This window comes from Rhinolophus hipposideros, assembly GCF_964194185.1.
Source record: "Rhinolophus hipposideros genome assembly, chromosome: 26".
NCBI lineage: Eukaryota > Metazoa > Chordata > Mammalia > Chiroptera > Rhinolophidae > Rhinolophus > Rhinolophus hipposideros.
Genome location: NC_138072.1, coordinates 2243674 through 2261803, shown reverse-complemented (window position 1 = coordinate 2261803; position 18130 = coordinate 2243674). Strand labels below are relative to the sequence as shown.

The following is an 18130-nucleotide window of genomic DNA, read 5'->3' as shown; positions in this document are numbered from 1 at the left end:
GCTTGTGTGTCTCTCTGTCCCTCATTCTCTGTCCCCCACAGAACTGACCTGCCTGCAGACTCGGCGCTCTGGGATGACCCGTCCACTATAATTCTCAGCCGGACAGACAGGCTGAACCACGTTGTCCAGCGCGGCCAGCTACCACAGGAATGGAGCTGCTACTGTACGTCCCTCTGTTTCGCTCTGTGTTTTCCTTTAGAACGCAAGTGGGGAGGAGGTGCCTCAAGAATCCTGACGGGCTGATGCACGTTTGAAACAAACGAGTATTTGTCTTCTGCATGACAAAGTCTGACCAACATATTTTCATCTATATTTCATGCTATTATTATGACAACCCATTTTCTTTTTTAACTGTGACTCAGAACTCTGTTGGCGTAGGGCCCAAAGTGACACAGTCCTATTTTTCTCTTTAAAGCACCCAATCAATTTCTTCATTCACTTGTGCTGACATTTCATTTTCTCTGATGTAAAATGATCATCTGTAGCTAAATTAAGACAATAAATCAAATGAGCACAGATTAAGACTTGATGGCAAACACCTGTATCCTACACGCCTTCCTTTGCTGTATTAGGGAATATAAATTGGACCCAAAACACAGCACACAGCTATAACAATTCTGTCAGCCTGTGCTGCTTTTGCAGAGCTGACCTGCTGCCATGACCAGCATGGAACTCCTCAGCACTTTCCAACTCACGGGGGGCCGGGGTGGAGCCTGACAACCGAATTACGATTCCTTTATTTCTTCCTGAGCGTTCCCCAAATCACACGTGCTATTTCTCTCCAAGGAGGAAAACCATTAAAACCAGGAGCAAAATGACGATCTCCCTTCTCATTTACTTTCTCAGCAACGGAAAGCTATGCGTCGCTCTACAATCACAACGTTGAACCACATAAAAGCAATGGCAATTTAGTTGAAACTGGTTGTACTGAGAGCAGAGAGACACGGTCGTGTGCTAGAAGCCAAAGTCTGAGACAGCAAGTAGGCCACAGCCAGCACCTCAGAGGTGGCGAGTGAAGGCCAGTATTTGTACCGAGGCACCAAGAACGTGTGAGTAGGCAGAGTGGTCACTCTCGGAGGGGCATCTCAGGAGCTGCCATCTCACAGTGAAGCTGCCATCTCATTCAGTTCCCGCCAATGAAAGAAGAGCCCGGAATGCCAGGTGCTGCCTTTGTGATGCCTGCAATCTCTTGACAGGCAGCAGCACATGCCTGAGTCTACATGACAGAGCTTCTGAAAGCCTCGCTGCTCCACCCTGGTCCCAGATCAGAGCGCTCATGGCCTCCAGGCCGTCTCCACAACGTGTCCTCAGCTCTCTCCCGGCAATTTCATTCTCTTGATGAAATAATCCTATGTTACCTGGAAACTATCTTACTTGAAAGCTTTCAGCAGTGTAGCTTGGCACTTATCCTTCCAGGTCCATCCCCGGAATGAATCAAAACTCCTGCCGTCAATGTGGCAGTTTCCGGGAAGCGTAGTTCTGTAACCTGGCTCCAACATCCTGAAGGTGAACTGTGGATGAGTCAGAATAGGTCTCTTCCTGATTCCCTTGCTCAGAGAAGGGAACGGAAAGATACTGATGGTGACCTTGGCGAATGGGGTGGGATTCATACGAGGCTTCAATGGTCAGATAAGGAACCTAAGAAACATAGCCCCAAGTTTCAAGTGGCAAGACCTCACTTGTCAATTGGACCAATGGCTCTACAATCTATGATCCACTATGACTACGAGACTCTGAATTGTTCCAGAAATTACAGGTTGATGGGTGTATTTTTGTCACCATCTGTCCAGCCCACAGGCACGTGACACCCCGTAAATTTCACAGCTCTGAAATGATTTTCAGACCACTACATTTTTGGTCACTGGGTCTATGAGAAATATACATGCTCTAACATGTTCAAGCCATAAGAATACACCAAACTGGAAGATGCTAGAGACAATCACACGTGGGACTGAGCTGACCCAGACAGAACATGTGGTCAGTAACCGTGCGTATGGTGTCACCTATGCTCTCTTTGACACCCCTGGCTTGATGAAGGTGGACCCTGGGACACGAAGGAAGTTAAGATCCCAGGTGTTATTTGAAATATACCTGAGTCCTTCCAAATTCGGGTCAATTTACTGAAACAAATATCCTACAGCAAAGGCTACTTGTCTCTTCCCTTTCATGACATCTATGTGCTCAAAGAATCAGGGAGAACATAACTTTAATCAACTAACAATGGCTTGACATCATTTTTTAATATACTATCAAAGGATGCAGTAACTATCCGATTAAAAACAACTCCTTCAACTTCCTTGACACAAGAAGCATTAATACAGATAGGTCTTTTTTTTTTTTTTTCGGAAAAGGATCTGACACAGTTGATTAATGCTTGGATTCCCATTTTCAAATACTTTAGGAATCAAAGAATAGAATTTATCCCCAAATTACATTGAACATAATCCAGTGTTGATTTTCATGTCTGAGAGTGTAGGATATTTAGTTCTCTGATCTTCAGTACTGAAGATCAATTATCTTCGAAAACAATTGAATAAGGACCGCTTTGAAAATGCAGTGCCTTGAAATTCCTGCACATTTTGGATTCTGCGTACTTAGTAGGTTGCTGTCCTCAAGCTTATGATAAAATTTCCTACAACCATATAGAAAGTTTTCTTTTTTAACTTCAGCCTTTATTTTGAATAAAAGGAAAGTTAACTACACTGAGTACTTTTTACTTTATTTTGAATCAACAAGATTATGAGCACCTTGAGTGTGCAGAGAAAGTTCTTCTCAGGTTTTTGGTGTCTCCTGACTCTGCAGCCCAGTATTTAGAATGAACAAGAGCTCAGTGAATAAGTAGCACAGTAATCCAGCCTCTGACTTTTCACCTTGACCGTAATCTACGCAATTTGGACAGTATCTCCTTACTTTGTGCTCATGAGAGACACTGTGTTAGTTTAACTTTACTCCTTATATGTGGTAACAAACCCATGATAACACATGAACATTTTGTCGAATGATTCAAAAGTTACTTATGAATATAAAGGTGGAAGAGAAGACTGAACGCAAATTATGAACAAGTATCCAACTATAAAACTTCCTGGTAAGAGTTTCTCTACTGACATTCATAATGACTATTCAATCACATTTGAAAGACTGATTAGAGTACTCATTTTTCAGGGAGAAATAATAATGGAACTTCTTCAGGACAGCCAATATAACTTCCTAAGACAATTTCAAAGTTAGTGTAGAATTTCTTAGAATTTAGAGCAAATATGGCAGGCAGCAAATAGCTTCCAGTCTCTTGCCATTATGTTGCCCTGGACTTTTAATAAAAATGTTCTGCAGTAGGCTGACGTTGCACCCAGATACACCAGATACGTATGTAAAACAGTGAATACTTTCAAAGATATTTTCAAGTGAATGAAATAAATAGAGTCGGAATTCTTTCAGTTGTAGCATATTTAAAAATGCTTTACTATTGTTTATGGAATGCATGAGTTTCCTCACTGAATTTTCACTACCTGACATAAAATCAAAAACTAATTTTTTAGAAAGCTGAGAGCCAACAAGAAAATTTTCGGGTAATGACTTACATTTCTTCTCCAAAAGAGAAGCTGATTCGTGTCAAGAGTTTCATCCAGAAACATCCAGTTGATGAATGCTTAAAGAGTCACGAGAAAGTCTTATGAGTACAACCGAGTCTCCAACTCAACCAAATTTTTGTTGTGTACAGAAATTTTAGAAAATACCAGAAAAAGATCGAGAGGTATGTGACTTTAGGATTTCTAGGTACATATTTTTAATCCTTGAGAGACCCCATAAACGCTGGTCCAAGATTAAGATTGTCTATGGATTTTCTTTCTAAACCCTGAAAACACACTATTTTGATGTCCAGTGTCTTCCCCCGAGTTCACATTCAATAAACATTCAGATTGATTAGGAAAGGGCTGCACTGTGACAATTTGCTAGGTCTGCTGTTGGATGTAACTTTGTCCTTTGGGAGGACTTTTGGTGGGACATTCATTTGGACCGATGCCATTACAGGCAGGACTTTGGTGCTACTGCTCATTGTCTCAAAGCCAAGTTCACTGCATTAACTAAAATGCCAGGAGATCAATGTTTCAACCATTACTGGGATGCTTTCTTGGAGGCATTACTTCCACTTAGATGGAAGAGCAGAATACAACACGTTGATCAGGCAATGGAGATGAAAAGAGGAAACCGATGAACCACAGAGAAATATGACTGAGAACAAGCTGATTTCATAGAACACATACCATTGGTGTGGAAATGAAGATGTATTGGCCACACAAGTCAGATCCTATTACTGCAGCTTTCAAGAGAGCTCAGCATACAGGAATTTTAACTAAATCAGTAAAATGAATGGCCTTTTCCACATGCTTGTGTATGTTCTATTTCAATCTGCCTTGTCATGGAATGCAATAGAGAGCTTTGACCTGCTCATCCAAAAATTGGTTACCCATGATAATGTCAGATCTAGCCATCATCCTTTCTGAAATCAATACCACCTTGCATTCGTAAAAGGCTTTATTATACTGATGTTCCCCCTTCCACCCCAATCTATTTTATTCCATATTTCAGTACAATAATGGAAGAAAAGCCACAAAGGAGAGCAGTTCCGTGCCCAGGTAGAGAGTCTGGGCTTCAGGTCAAATGCTCACCCTTCCCACAGGCTGTTACTGAGCCTCCCTGTTTCTAAGGGATTATCATGGGTTGACATCATGGAAGTTTTAATAGTTTAGAGTTGGGTGCAGAGTACAGTGTGCTATGATTTCCTGGTCCTAGCCTTAATGAACATCCCTGGTATTCAGAGATACACAGCTCCTGCCTGCGCTGGACACAGAATAACAAAGCGGTTAGGGATTCTGGTGTGGGGTGGTGGGGGGCGTGGGAGAAAAGGGTGGGGGGAGGTTTCTTACTGAAACAAATTGACTCCGTTTTATCTTTAGCAGGACTTTTATCAGAACTAATGTTATTAACCAAATGAAACTGTTGGGCTTTCATCTCTCTCTGCTTTCTTTTATCTAGTCATTTTTACAGAAAAACTGAAAGGGTTGTGTCTTATCACGCTAGATAATTTCTTCCATGAATTCGGATTACTTGCCTCACTTCTCAGGCCTCAGTTTCTTGTCTACTGCTCATCTCTAAGGCTCTTTTCTGGTTGAAAATAATATTATTACGCTAACTAGATAACCAAATTCTTGGGCTCTGAGGCTTGACTCAAATAAATACCTTAAAAGAAAAGGAATCCACATTTTGATCACCAAAAAAAAAAAAAGTGCTGTTACATTTCATTTTATGCATATTATTTAGACACTAACACCCAGGTCAGTTCTTCCTCAGTTTAACATCTCATTTCAAAGAAAAGGATAATGAGAATCTATATGCATGCACTCAATTTAACACTGACAGCACTTATATGGAATTCAAGTTTTTCCTACCAAGTCTAAATGTCATCATTAATAACAGGGATAAATGTGTGGCTGTGGCATAAAGTACCACAGCTTTGCATAATGACAGACAGCAACCAAACATGACATGAGTAAGTATTTCTGAAAGTCTACATGATTTCATTAAATAATTTCACATTTTCAGTGAAGAAGCTCCTTCTAAATTTAATATGATCTGCTGTTACACCTTTTCTTTTTCTCCTTTGTTCCTCCCATCTAACGGTTATACTTCTATGACTATTTGAATAAAGTGGTATTGTTCGTGTGTTGTTGTTTTTTAAGAAGGATGAAAAAAATCACAGATATTTCTTCAGTTTTATATTATGGATATTTTGATGACACTTGGTTTTTACATGCAGTGGATATCTACAAAAGTGGTTTAATTTGGATCTATTCTGTGTTTGTACAATATTGTAAATGCAGAGATAATTTTGGTGGACTAATAGGTTTAAGAAATTGCTTTCTAATTGTCTGCTTTATGACATGATCTGAATAGTTGATTAAATTGTTGATTACAATTTCCTAAAAGAATAAATTAAACCTTTTGTATACACTTCAGTGAGAAAAACAAAACAAAACAAAAAAACCTCAATATAGTTATAATTCTTTATATTTCAAGTGCTTTTTTGTAATTCATTTTATACTAATTATTTAACTCACTGGACGTGACATTTTCCTCCATGGACTCCCATTACTCATGCTGCACTATTGATTTTCGGATTTTTAATGTTATCCCTGCTTCTGACATTTGAGACTGTAAGTTCCATTCATATATTCTTTCCCCATGAAAGTCCAGTACACATATGCTACAGTTATAAACCAGTTTAAAACTAAAGCATAGTCTGACTTAGCAAGAGAATTTATAATTTCTCTACGTTGTTCAAAAAACAAGAAATCTGAGTAAATTTGCATTGCTAAAATTCAGAGCAAAAAGGTAGGCAGAGTCCATCGGCAGTGTCTTAATGACCAACTTCCTTAGAATAAAAATAGTGCTCGTGCTAACTTGAAATACAATAACTTCTCAAATACCTCGAGGATGTCTGTTCAGCCCCCCTTAGTATGAATGTCTAACTCAGCCTTTGGGAAACCCCCCACGGTCATGTCATATGATTGCAGTAGTAACAGTTAAGGTCTACCATGAAGTGAATTCTTTTTTTTTTTTTTTTTTGTCATGCAACCCAGTGGTTCCAGATCAGTACACAGTTTGCATAGAATATCCTCCTCAAAAACCACCTTTACAGAGAAGTGACCATGTTATCTCCTGACCTTATTTGGATCATTGTGGAAGGGCATTATCAGAATTCTCTCAGACGTCCTTAAGCCTTCCATACGGCACGACGTACACATGGTACTTCACTCCTGCAGGAGGACAGCACATTCAGGTGAAGAACACTCTTCAGAAGGCACATCTGGGAATCAGAGTTTGTGTACGAAAGACTTCACCAAGTGCAAACAAACACTGCAAAGGAATAGTCTTGAATAAGCTCCATGTGCCCTCCCATATTACTAGGGTGGACCACTTGGCGTGTACCACATACTGACGTGATTTTGCGAGCTCAGACTTCCTCGACCCCTTAATAGACTTGGTGTTCGTTGACCCTGCAGAGGTGAGTCCCAGGACCTTGGAGGTCCACTAGCCCTGATTCCCTCAACTTCTGATACAGAACTCGAGGTCCGAAAAGAGTCACCCAGTTATCGAGTAACACAGCTTCTCCCTCCTTTTCCAATGTGCTTTTTAGTTGCTATGTGACTCTAATCAGAAACAGACATACAAATACTGAAAGGTAGTTACTGAATTGGCCAGAGTTTTGCAGACCCCAGTGAGCGACACGGACTGCGAAATTATTTGGAGGGAAAGATTATCAGAACCTTAAAGGCTAATGAAGATGATAGGTAGCTGAGAGAAAGGAAAGTTCAATAAATATTTAGTGAATATGTCTGCGGTTCTTTGGTCCATATTATAAGAGAAGAGCCTGTAAAGACCAGCTTTCTGTTCTCTTGAATTCATTTTATAGTAAAAAGTGTGATGTCAGAGTAAATGATTTCGTATACAAAACTTACAGAAGAAACAAAATTTAAATATGTTGTAGAGCAATATATTCTTTTAAGAAATGATGCAGTTAAAACTCCTGAATCATTTTTTTTTTGACACCTAGCATAAAGAATCAGAAGCCAGCTTTGTTGGAGGATACACTACACTCTTGTCTAGACCTGAAAGAAAGATGGAGTCTTGCACACGTGTCTAGCTCCATTCTTAGACTGTGTGAGCCTAAACATTGCCTGGAGTACATTTTTACGAGTGGTGGGTCACCTGTTGTCCAGTCTTTAAATAACATGCAGTTCAACAAGATGCGAGTTGAAAATAGTTGATGTGGAGAGAATCTCCAGCTTCTACACTGGGTGCTTTGGGTGTATCTTTTCCCTTTTAAGTTCTGAATTGACTATGGCCATCTCTGTCTATATTGCTACCCAAACAATCCATAGGGAACTTAGGGAAAAATGCACGTGTATGTAATTCTGAAGCTTTCTCTCTGAAGATTACGTTTAAATTGACAGTAGGTGCCCGCCCAGGCAGATTTCTACTCTGATGATTTATTTTCAGAGATGTGCGCAGCATGAAGAGGTCACACAGTTCATGCAAATCCGTGGTAATACTATGTTCAAGTAAGGATCTCGGTTTCAACACTTTTTCAGAAATGCTTTTGCTCCTTTTTGAAAGAAATCTGGTTCCAAAAGAAGAGGTAAAAACCAATCATCGTAGTAGTTCTTCTTTCTTTAACTATGAGATTGCTGATACTTTCTTAGCAAATCAAATAGAAGGTAACTTTTGTGGCTCCTTAGCATATTTTAAAATAAACATCCTTACAAAATACTATGAAAGCGTAAATTATGACAATTAATATCCAAGGCATGAAGCTACCTATCACAATGCTCCTTCATGAAAACAATAAAATGAGAGCAAAGCAGATAATATTGGAGTATAAACTTTCACCGTATTTCCAATTCCCTACATAAAGTGAAAACCGTTAAAATGTGAAAGACTCAATTCTGAAGAATTTGAAGAAAAGGCCGGTAGGAGGCCTATTTTCTCAATTCCTGCCACCAAGAAACTTAGTTGAGGCAGGGCAAAGACATCTTTTAATTTAAATCTTTATATTTAATCACCATTATGACTTTTAAGGGAAAAATAAGTAAGCAAATACTATTTCTAATGAATATGTCATTTGAAAATTTTCCAATAATTTGAAGGTAAATTTGGACACAGCAAACTTAGGAACTGCATATTTGATATCTCATTCACTTTTAATTGTTTTTGATACAAAGTGATGTTAAAATGTAAAAATGGAGACATGAAAGATGACCTAGCAAATGACTTCTGCCAGAAGAACAACAGGAGATGGACAAGAGACTGGTATTTCCAACTCCATACACTTCATTTTTTAATAGCTTGGAGTAAATTGAGAAAAATATTAAAAATTGTAAATCTTGGTGGTAGAAATATGAGGATGGATACTATATTGCTTTTACTTTTTGTGTAGTTTGAACTATTTCTAAATGAAAAATGAAGTTTTTTCTACCTTTTTATTCTAGCTAAAAAAGGCCCGTTTATCTATGAATCCTTTAGTGAGATTTTAAAACCCTCGTTCTCATAAGTTAGAGATTTCATTTTCTTCAGAGTTCAAAAATATGTATATTTAAAATGAGTAAATTTATATAATTTAGAGAATTGTCTGCCAAACAAAACATTCAGCAGAAAGATAAAATAAAATCAAAGTTTTACCATATTTCAGGATAAAATACTAGGGCATTTTGTGTGTTCTACTCTTAGTTAATGCAATTTCTTAAAAGTAAAATTAATTCTTAGAAAACAACGAGAACATAAGATCTTCATGTATTACCAAGAGCACATGTGTGAAAATTTAAAAAAAATCGTTATATATACTTTTCTGTTCACTTCAAAGAGAATTTATTTAGACAGAAATCACTATTATAAATATTCTTGCAAAAATTCATCATAGCAGCAAGTGAACCAAGCTGGTTTAAATGAAATTTGCACTGGAATAGCCTTAGTTATCCTGAAGGAGAATCGTAGTCACTGTTTATTAACTATAAAAGGAAGTGGGTGTAAGCTTACAGATCTTCACTTTTTTTTTAACGTGGGCATCATAACTCCTGGATTGTCTCCTAACCCGGCATTCTTTGATCATTTACAGTTTGAAGCTTGCACACAGGGCCCAACAGCAGCAAAGCGCTTGCAAAAATATTGCACCTGGAACAGGACGGAATCAGGGGAGCAGAGGTCAAAGCCCTGTCTTAATAAGCATCCACAGAACAGACCGCAGGGAGAAGTCCAAATGACCCCTGCAGCGTCATTTTACAGCCTTGATTTTCTTCTTTTCAAGATGTAGTTAGTATAATCCATAAACACAACCAAATCACCAGCAGCTTAGTCTCTGCTTCAGTTTTTATCTTCTTTCCCCACCCCTCTTCACAGAGATTTGAAAAATTAACCCCTTTCTGTCCTCAGACTAATCAAAGAATGAATTTCTTCTTAGTCAAGTGCTGTCAGCTTAAATCTTCAAGTCCTTTCAGGGCAAGAGGCACTTTGTAAAGTGGCTTATACGGACCAGGGCAGTGGCTGCTTACGTGGAATAGCGTCCTGATCCGTGACTGGTATAAGGCAACCAGACGACTATACCACTAGTCTCTTCCATGCATATTCCTAAAGTGATAAGCTTAAATACTTAAAAGCTCAAACAGGATTTCTGTTTCGTTCTGGTTTCCTCTCACATAGACGTTACATTTACAGACAGGTTTCTAGATAATCCATCAATAGGATGAAAATATCTATAACCAACTTTTGGACACAGTCTCCTCATTTCAGATTGTCTGGTACAGCTCACCCCTCATACTCGTCTGGACCCAATGCCTTTTGACACTTAGGTTCTGTGTCTCTAATGCAACACCTGCTGAACGAGAAGTTAGGGCTTTGAAATCAAAACAGCAATTTCCCCGCAGGAAACATACCCCATCATATAAAGCGTGCAAGGAGGAAGAACCCACCTTAAGCACGGTATGGAGAGAGGGTTCCCCTCCCCAGTGGGCACAGCCCACGAGCTGGAATGGAGAGCTTTCCAGTCAAGTTCAGTGTTCAGGTTTATTCCATTTGCAACACTGCAGATTTTCAGAATGCCATCTGCCCCTACACTTACTCTTTTGATGTCACGTATGCCCCATTAGCCCCACTTCCTTCACAGTTTAAAAATACAAAATTAAAAAAAAATACAGCCAGACTATGAACCATAACTGCATAATGAAGGGCAAGCCGAAGTCTCACCTAAGCAGAAATGGCTGAGAACACTGCACACTGAGGGGACTTCTCAGTGACCAAATGTGTGCTCTAGTCTGGGGAGATACCCTTCAGGGGGAGCAACAGTGTGCTCCCAGAGGGCAACCCAGAGGGGGCCGACAGTGTGACAGGACCTGCGTGTCCAAGGACCTCTGTCCCCAACTGTCCAACACCGTCTTCCAGGACGGAAGGGGCACGAGGAGGGGCACACCCCACACAGCTGCTGAGCTTCCCTCACTGACCACTGCTCCTGTGCTGTTCTCCTATGGAGTCAGGATGGGCAGGGAGACAGCAGCAAAACCCAGCCGGGACACCATCCCAGAGAACATGCCAGAAGCCACTGAGGACTTGTGATTATCTATGCTCCTGCAGAACCAAGACCTCGTTCTCAGAACCACATGGGAGAAGGGAAAATGGGAGAAGCTCTGAGGCCTGTTCTTTATTGACACGTAGCAGTTTGGACTATTGTAGCTTCAACCATCTACATTACAACACCAATATAATTTTCACGATATTTCCCAAGATCCCATCATCCATCACCTCCTACATACAGGGCTAGAGTCACTGCTAAGCAATACCTGTTATTACAAAAGTAAAACCGAACTAAGCATGAGTATAATTGAACACCGTGTACTCTGTAGTATGCTTAGGTTTTCTGTTTATATTTTGATTTCTTAAGTTTCTAAACATATTTTATTCATTTTGGGGTAGTAGAACGAGAATTGGCTAAATCCCTACTATGCATAATTTTAATGGATTTTTATAATTCATAAATCAGTGGGAAAATCACCAAATGTGAGAGATGAGATGTATTAATCATCACATCCACTTGTGGTATGATGAGAGTTCTCATGTTTAGGTAACACAAAGTGACTCACAGATAAATATATGCATGTAGATGTATGGGGATGTGTATATATGACAACCTGAGAAATTTAAGTTTTACAAGGTTCATAAAGAACGGACTTCATATGTTGGTGGTTTAGGACATGACTTTCGCAGCTGTGCTATCACAGTTGGGCAACCACATTTCAATTTTTGTGTAATTTTGATACGAAGCCATTCTAACTGATCTTAGTCACATGACGCCCTTTTCACACGAATGTACTGGTATGGCTCCCAAGGGGGCATCCTGTTTTTCACAACTAGTAGATTTGCTTGAGGGAAAAAGTGACCTGAAGAAGGAGGATCAAAGAATTCCAAATCAGAGACAGTGCCGCTGTTAGGCCAATGACGCTGAAAATTAGTTTGGAGTTTTCCTTATTCCTATCATATACTTTAAAAATATGTTGGTACTGTTTCTGTCTTTATCCCTCAAAAAAATGTCAGTGTCAGAAGGCTAGCTTGTTTCGTTGAACACTTTTACCATTTTAAAATTAAAAACTTTAAAATGAGAACATCTTCAACTTTGCAGTCATCAACTAGGGAGAAAATTATCTGAGTCAAGAATTTGTTAAAAAGAAAAAAGAAAAACTGGAAGCGTACATACCCCATTTTACAGCATGTATAATTAGCTAAGTTACACTGACTGTGCAAACCATTTAAAAATTCTTGATATCTTTTATTAATCCAAGTCCAAAGAAAGTATCCAGAAAAAAATATTTTTTCCTCATATAATGACTATACACATAATGAACCAAGAATTTTAGATACTGGATATTTTCATAGTATTTTAAAAATTATATATATATATATATACATATTCTAATAATGATTTATTCAAGTGACAAGGAAAGTAAATTTAGTATCATCATGCTTTCATCTTAATTCTATTATTATTGCCAATGTGTTAATATATTTTTTAAACCAGTAAATTGCTTACTCTCTAGCTGGGAGACTGGAAGTTCATGATAACTTTTTTTGATTGCTGGTGATGTGGCAGAATTGCCAACTCAAATAATTTGCACTGAGGATTAATTTTGCAGCTCTATTAATATTAATACAAATTAAATGTTTCCATGAGTTTAGATTGGCGAGTAAGGGAAAAACACAAAGACAAAACTGAGGCCGCTGGCTTTACAATGTCTCCACTCATTTCTCCACTGGCCTTCCTCTGTACATGGTCAATTAGAATTGAAAATCCTGTGCTGATTTCATTCGCTGGAATTTTTAAGCAGATCAGGAAGAAAGATGTTATTGAAAGGAAAAAATCTCATCTAAATAAGAAAGGAGCACAGGGCCATCTGGCCTTAGCTATACATATAAAAAGTTATTTCAGCTGAACTGCAGACTTGATGTTTAAAAAGATGTGCCAAAAATCAACCCCAAATCTGTGTACGGTAAAGTATCCCAAATGTTTCTTTTTAAGCCTCCAAATATGCAATACACAGTTCATTTCCTATCTGTGATTCATGAGCCCATTTGACCCCAGAGCCTTCCTGAGCTTGACTGAGTTTCAGGCAGGGGAACACTCAATCACTCTTAGAACACTTTTCCTTCACGGCATGTCCACAGGACCGTAGATCTTTTGAAAACTGTGAAAATATCTTTGATAGCTTTCACTCCAATTAATTTTGAGTGTTGTCTGCACGTAGGCTGGGGAGAATAAAATCTGAGGCATGAAGCAACCAAACCAGTTTCCCTGCTTTCCTCACTGAGTGTTGAGGTTCCTGTGTGCCCTCTGCATGGGGTGGAGGCCTCCGCTCACAGTAATTCCAGGCCCTGGGCCTGAAGGCCGAGTCTTTCAAAGGCTGAACCTCTCTTTTCATAAGGAGAAATCATGTGTCAGTCTACTTTCGGAAACCAGCTTCATGACGGTAAGAAACAGAGACCTTTCACTTAAAACAGCATGTTATACTCTTTGCCAAACTGGAGTCATATCTTTTGATATGACTACATTTTCTGGATATGAGGCATTTGCAATATTTACATCGTTGATACGCTAAGTTAGCCAATATCTGAGTATGCTCTTCTGCTAGCACATAGCTAGCTGACATGCCACCCAAATTTCATCCTTTTAAAGTGTGTTAGTGTTCTAACTCAAAAGCATTTAAAAGCTCTGGTTATAATACAATACCAACTTTTTTTTTTGTCATAAGACTATATTCAAATACACACACACACACACACACACATATATACATTATACTAAATATGTGCACAAGAATACATGATTATAATATCAACATATGTTAAGCAAGAGTGTAGGTTTTAACTGAAGTCTTCAGATAAATAAATAAATAATTGAATTAGGAATATTCTAATATATGAAACACAAGAATCTTGATATATCCCTGACATATGATACCATTGGTTGTTTTTGTGTATTTACTATATTTGTTCTGCCATTTCCAATAAATCATTACTATTGTGCAGGAAGAATAAACTGTACTATAGTAAATTGTTCTTTCTCTGTTACGCTCTGAAAAACCATTTGTTCTTGAATTGGAGTTACGTAGTTCAACTATTTCAATCAAGTCCATTATCTTCTTTTCTTTGAAAGATGCCTTTTTAGTAACCTGTATTCCCAATGGGCAACATCATGTTTTGTTTTTAGAAAGTAAGTGAAACTTAAGTCCAACTATTCATTTTTTTAAATCTTTGATAAAACAATTACATAATTCATCCTCAGGCTAGAACTCCACTATATGTTAGAAGAACTGTTTATGTAAAAATTATTGAGTCAGGCCCAAGACTTTCTCAAAGTTATTTATTAGTTCACACTGGAGTCTTACCCCATAGAATGTCACCTAACTTGTGTAGCTTGTTTTTTTCTAAGTATAAAATGTGTCCCTTCTTCAAGCTGAGTACTTTTCTCAACAATAGGAACATGACAGAAGAAAAAGAACAAAACATTTTTTCACTTGTTTTAAAACAATCACACAATACATTGGCAAAAGTATTCTCATTAATTTGTGTGTTGATGTATAAATAATACTGTTCATACACATATGCCTCACAAATCCTTTCGAAATTAACCCTTTTCAAGCATGCAGGAAAGAAGTATTTAGAACAAATTCCAAAATTAAGAAAATAATGTATCAAATACTTGGTATGTAAGAAGTGGGAAGTATACCAGCCATTCTATGTTAATAAAGATTAATTTACATTAAATATTAAAAATTTGTAATTAAGAGCCATTATGTATACACAGTTGTCCCATATTTATAGCTCAGATCTAGCACTATATTTTGGTAAAATCATTACACTTTGTTCTGTTTCGGTGAAGTAAAATAAAATAATGTACTTAAATCTACACATTATTAAGAATCTGAACACTTGTTTGGGGGATCACTGCTTATGTGAACCCATAAAACAGAAATACCGTGCTAGAGAATGAGATTTGAGCCCACTCTCCTCTAACCCAGAGCACATGAAATGAGCATTACTTTTAAATCATTTGCGTATAATCTTCCCTTAAGCAGTAAGTTAATGGTAAACGTGATTTATGGTGACAAACATTTTAACGGCAAATGAGAATCACCAAGTCGTAACACATCAATATTGCAGCAGTTTTTACCCAGATGATTTCAAAATGCTCACCATTTCTACACCCTATTCATGCCACTGAAATTCAGCCTTCTCTGGAACGTTCAACCAGCATATTAACAAGGCTTCCTGGAACCAGCAAACTCTGCCTGACTACATATATCTTGATAAATGTGCCCATGCTGCCCCGTAAACACATCTTCAAGAGAGAGGGAGCTACTAATAAAATAGTCCTTTCCTCTGGGTGTCGGTTAACCCAGCAAACACTTGAACTTCCTATGGGCACACACCCAACAGACACTGGCGATGAAGCGACCAAAAATGTTGTCCACAACAGCGAAATTTTATATGTGATGACATCACCAGCAAACCTGGGTTTCTCTGTGATATAATAATATAAGTGCTGTGTGTCTCCTGATTTTTTTCGAGTGTGTGTGTGTGTGTGTGTGTGTGTGTGAACAAGATGCTTAAAGACCAGCATCCTCAGAAGTGACATAAATAACCTTCTCCAAGGTTTGTGAGAATCTTTCCAGAGACCTTCGACTTTGTTCAGATTTCAGACAGCTCAAGTTCATTCAGCAACGTACTGCGGGAGCACAGTAGATTAGGTTTCCTTTCGCTGGCACTCTGTTAATCCTAAATATCCCGGATGGGTCTGTGGAGATGAGATTTCTGTACCAAATGAGGCATGTGAATCTGTGTGACATGGGCCAGGGTCCCCTGAGACCTGCATGGGGATGGACAAGGAGTCTTGGTTTTACAGGCAAGGAAAGGGTTAAAAATTGAGGCTGTCTGGGGTAAGAGAAAGGGGATATTGTTGTCTTTAATCTTTCCGCAGTGTGTGCAGGACTTCCATCCAGGGTCCGCACTGAGCTGAGCGGTGGAGTAGCTGGGCAGGCATTGCATGCAGCCTCCTTGATTGTGTGTGGGGGGGACTGGCTGGGATCCAGACAGGCTGGAGCTCTGTTGATCATTATGTCTAGCCTTCAGGTGTCTCAGCGCAGGGGGCGGTGGTGGGGGAGGTGTAGATAACAGGAGAGCAGACAAAGAAAAAAAAATGGTGTATTTCAAAAAGATGATGTGAAAATGTGTGTCCAGGTCTTCTCTGGGAAAAAGAAAAAAAAAAAGAATCCTAACGTCTTCGACTTTCATAATCAGAACACAAGCTCTGCCCTGGCAGATCTCTTGGAGCCATAATTAGTTATGTCTGGAGCCCTTGACTAATTCCTTTCAATAATTGATGGAGTTAATATTCTCTTTTAAAAAACGAGGAGGGCGACGTCTTCTCACAAACTCTCTTTTTGGTGGATCTTTGTTGTTCAGAATCTTTATCAGTCAAAATCACATCGGTTGGATTTGCCTTTTAATTTCTTACAAGACTTAGCTTATAACTTTTGAAGGCTTTGGATGATTCTAGAAGTAAAGGCATACTACCTTGCTCGATGACGCCAGCTGGATGTGAAAAGAAAGCAACAATACGGGAGCGTTCTCTCCCATTTGTTTCCAAATATTTTATAAATTGGGAAAAAAAATACTGCTTTGTAGGTTGCTTCTGTTTGAAACTCCATAAAAAAAAAATCTTACCATGACCAACTTTGACGCTAACCTTAGCTTTTGCCTGCTAGAAAGGAGAAATCCCAAATTATCTTATTCTTGAAGCATTCTTCTATAAAGAAGCTTCTGCAGCTCGGTCCCCACCCCCACATGCTCACTCCACCCTAATAGGAATTTCAAAAAAAAAAAAAAAAATCTTTATACATGGAAGGCTGGCTCCTGAGACAGAAAGCTATCTTCTCCGTCTGTCTTCCCACCGACCACTCTCAGTCCTGCCTTTCACTTCGGCCCGGACTTTATTCCATATTTTGTGGCTAAAACACTGAAAACAGTTCAGCCTTCCTTGTTATTATAAAATGAGAAGTGCTGGTTAAAAATAAATAAAAAGGAAGCCCGGGCCTGAAGCCATTGTTCAGAATTTAACAGCTATTTGCCCCCAAGTGTCTCGCAGCCTTTCACAGCTCATTATAATAACTGTCAGGTGTCTGGAAAGTCCAGGAGTGCTCTTGTCAGTGGAGTCAGCAAGGTCCATCTTTTATTCTCCTTGGGGACAGTTCGGCTCTGATCAGACGTGCAGAGCGCAGAGAAGTGAAGTAAGTACATATGTGTGCGCCTTCATGTTTTCTTACGAACAAAGCAGCACCCTAGAGTGGGGTTCAGGGCAGGCTCACATTCCGGCAGCCCCTCTGCCCTGCCTGACTTTTATTTTTAATTCTGTACTGTTCACATAATTAATTCTGTACTGTTCACATAATTAAGCAACAATTGTCCCTGAGACATTCTTCCTGCAGGTTGAACACCCTCCCATAACACACACAAAAGAGTGCCCTAGAAATCTTCCCACATTTGATGCTTCTGACATCCAACTGCTTCAATCAGTACACTGGACGGAAAGACATGTATACTTACAATTTCCTAATGGTTAGGGGTGACTTCCTTATCCCTGGAGGCATAGTACAGGCTGCTGCCAGACTGTCCCCAGGCAGGTGCAGAATCCCGACTGCGTGCAGGAGGGAGGGAGGAAAGTGCTCCATAAAGTGACTGGGACGGAGCCCCGGTGCTCAGCTGCGCCTGGAAAGCTGTACTCTCTGCAGTTCTGAATTGAACTCAATTGCAGCCCATGTGAAAGACAGGCCAGCCAGTCACGTGGGAGACACACAGCCACCAGATTGGCCCCCGAGACCAGCTCAGGCATTCTGCCTTTCCACCATTGGTGAAGAGTTCAAACTGAAAGCATCTAGATCCTCCTGTCGACATTATTTGTCCTTTATGTGTGGAAGAATGGCTGGAGGATTTTACAGTGACAGAATTAGTTAAGAAAGAGGCTGAAGCCATCCTTCAC

General features: G+C 39.3%; 1 long non-coding RNA gene across 1 annotated transcript in view; it reads right to left on the bottom strand.

The window, feature by feature from the left end:
• LOC308493315 overlaps nt 1-17886 on the bottom strand; it is a 61914-nt gene extending 44028 nt beyond the window's left edge. The window contains exon 1 of the long non-coding RNA XR_013992670.1: nt 17698-17886. This is a non-coding gene — a long non-coding RNA (uncharacterized lncRNA). The remainder of the gene's footprint in view (nt 1-17697) is intronic.
• Between the last annotated feature and the right edge of the window lie 244 nt (nt 17887-18130).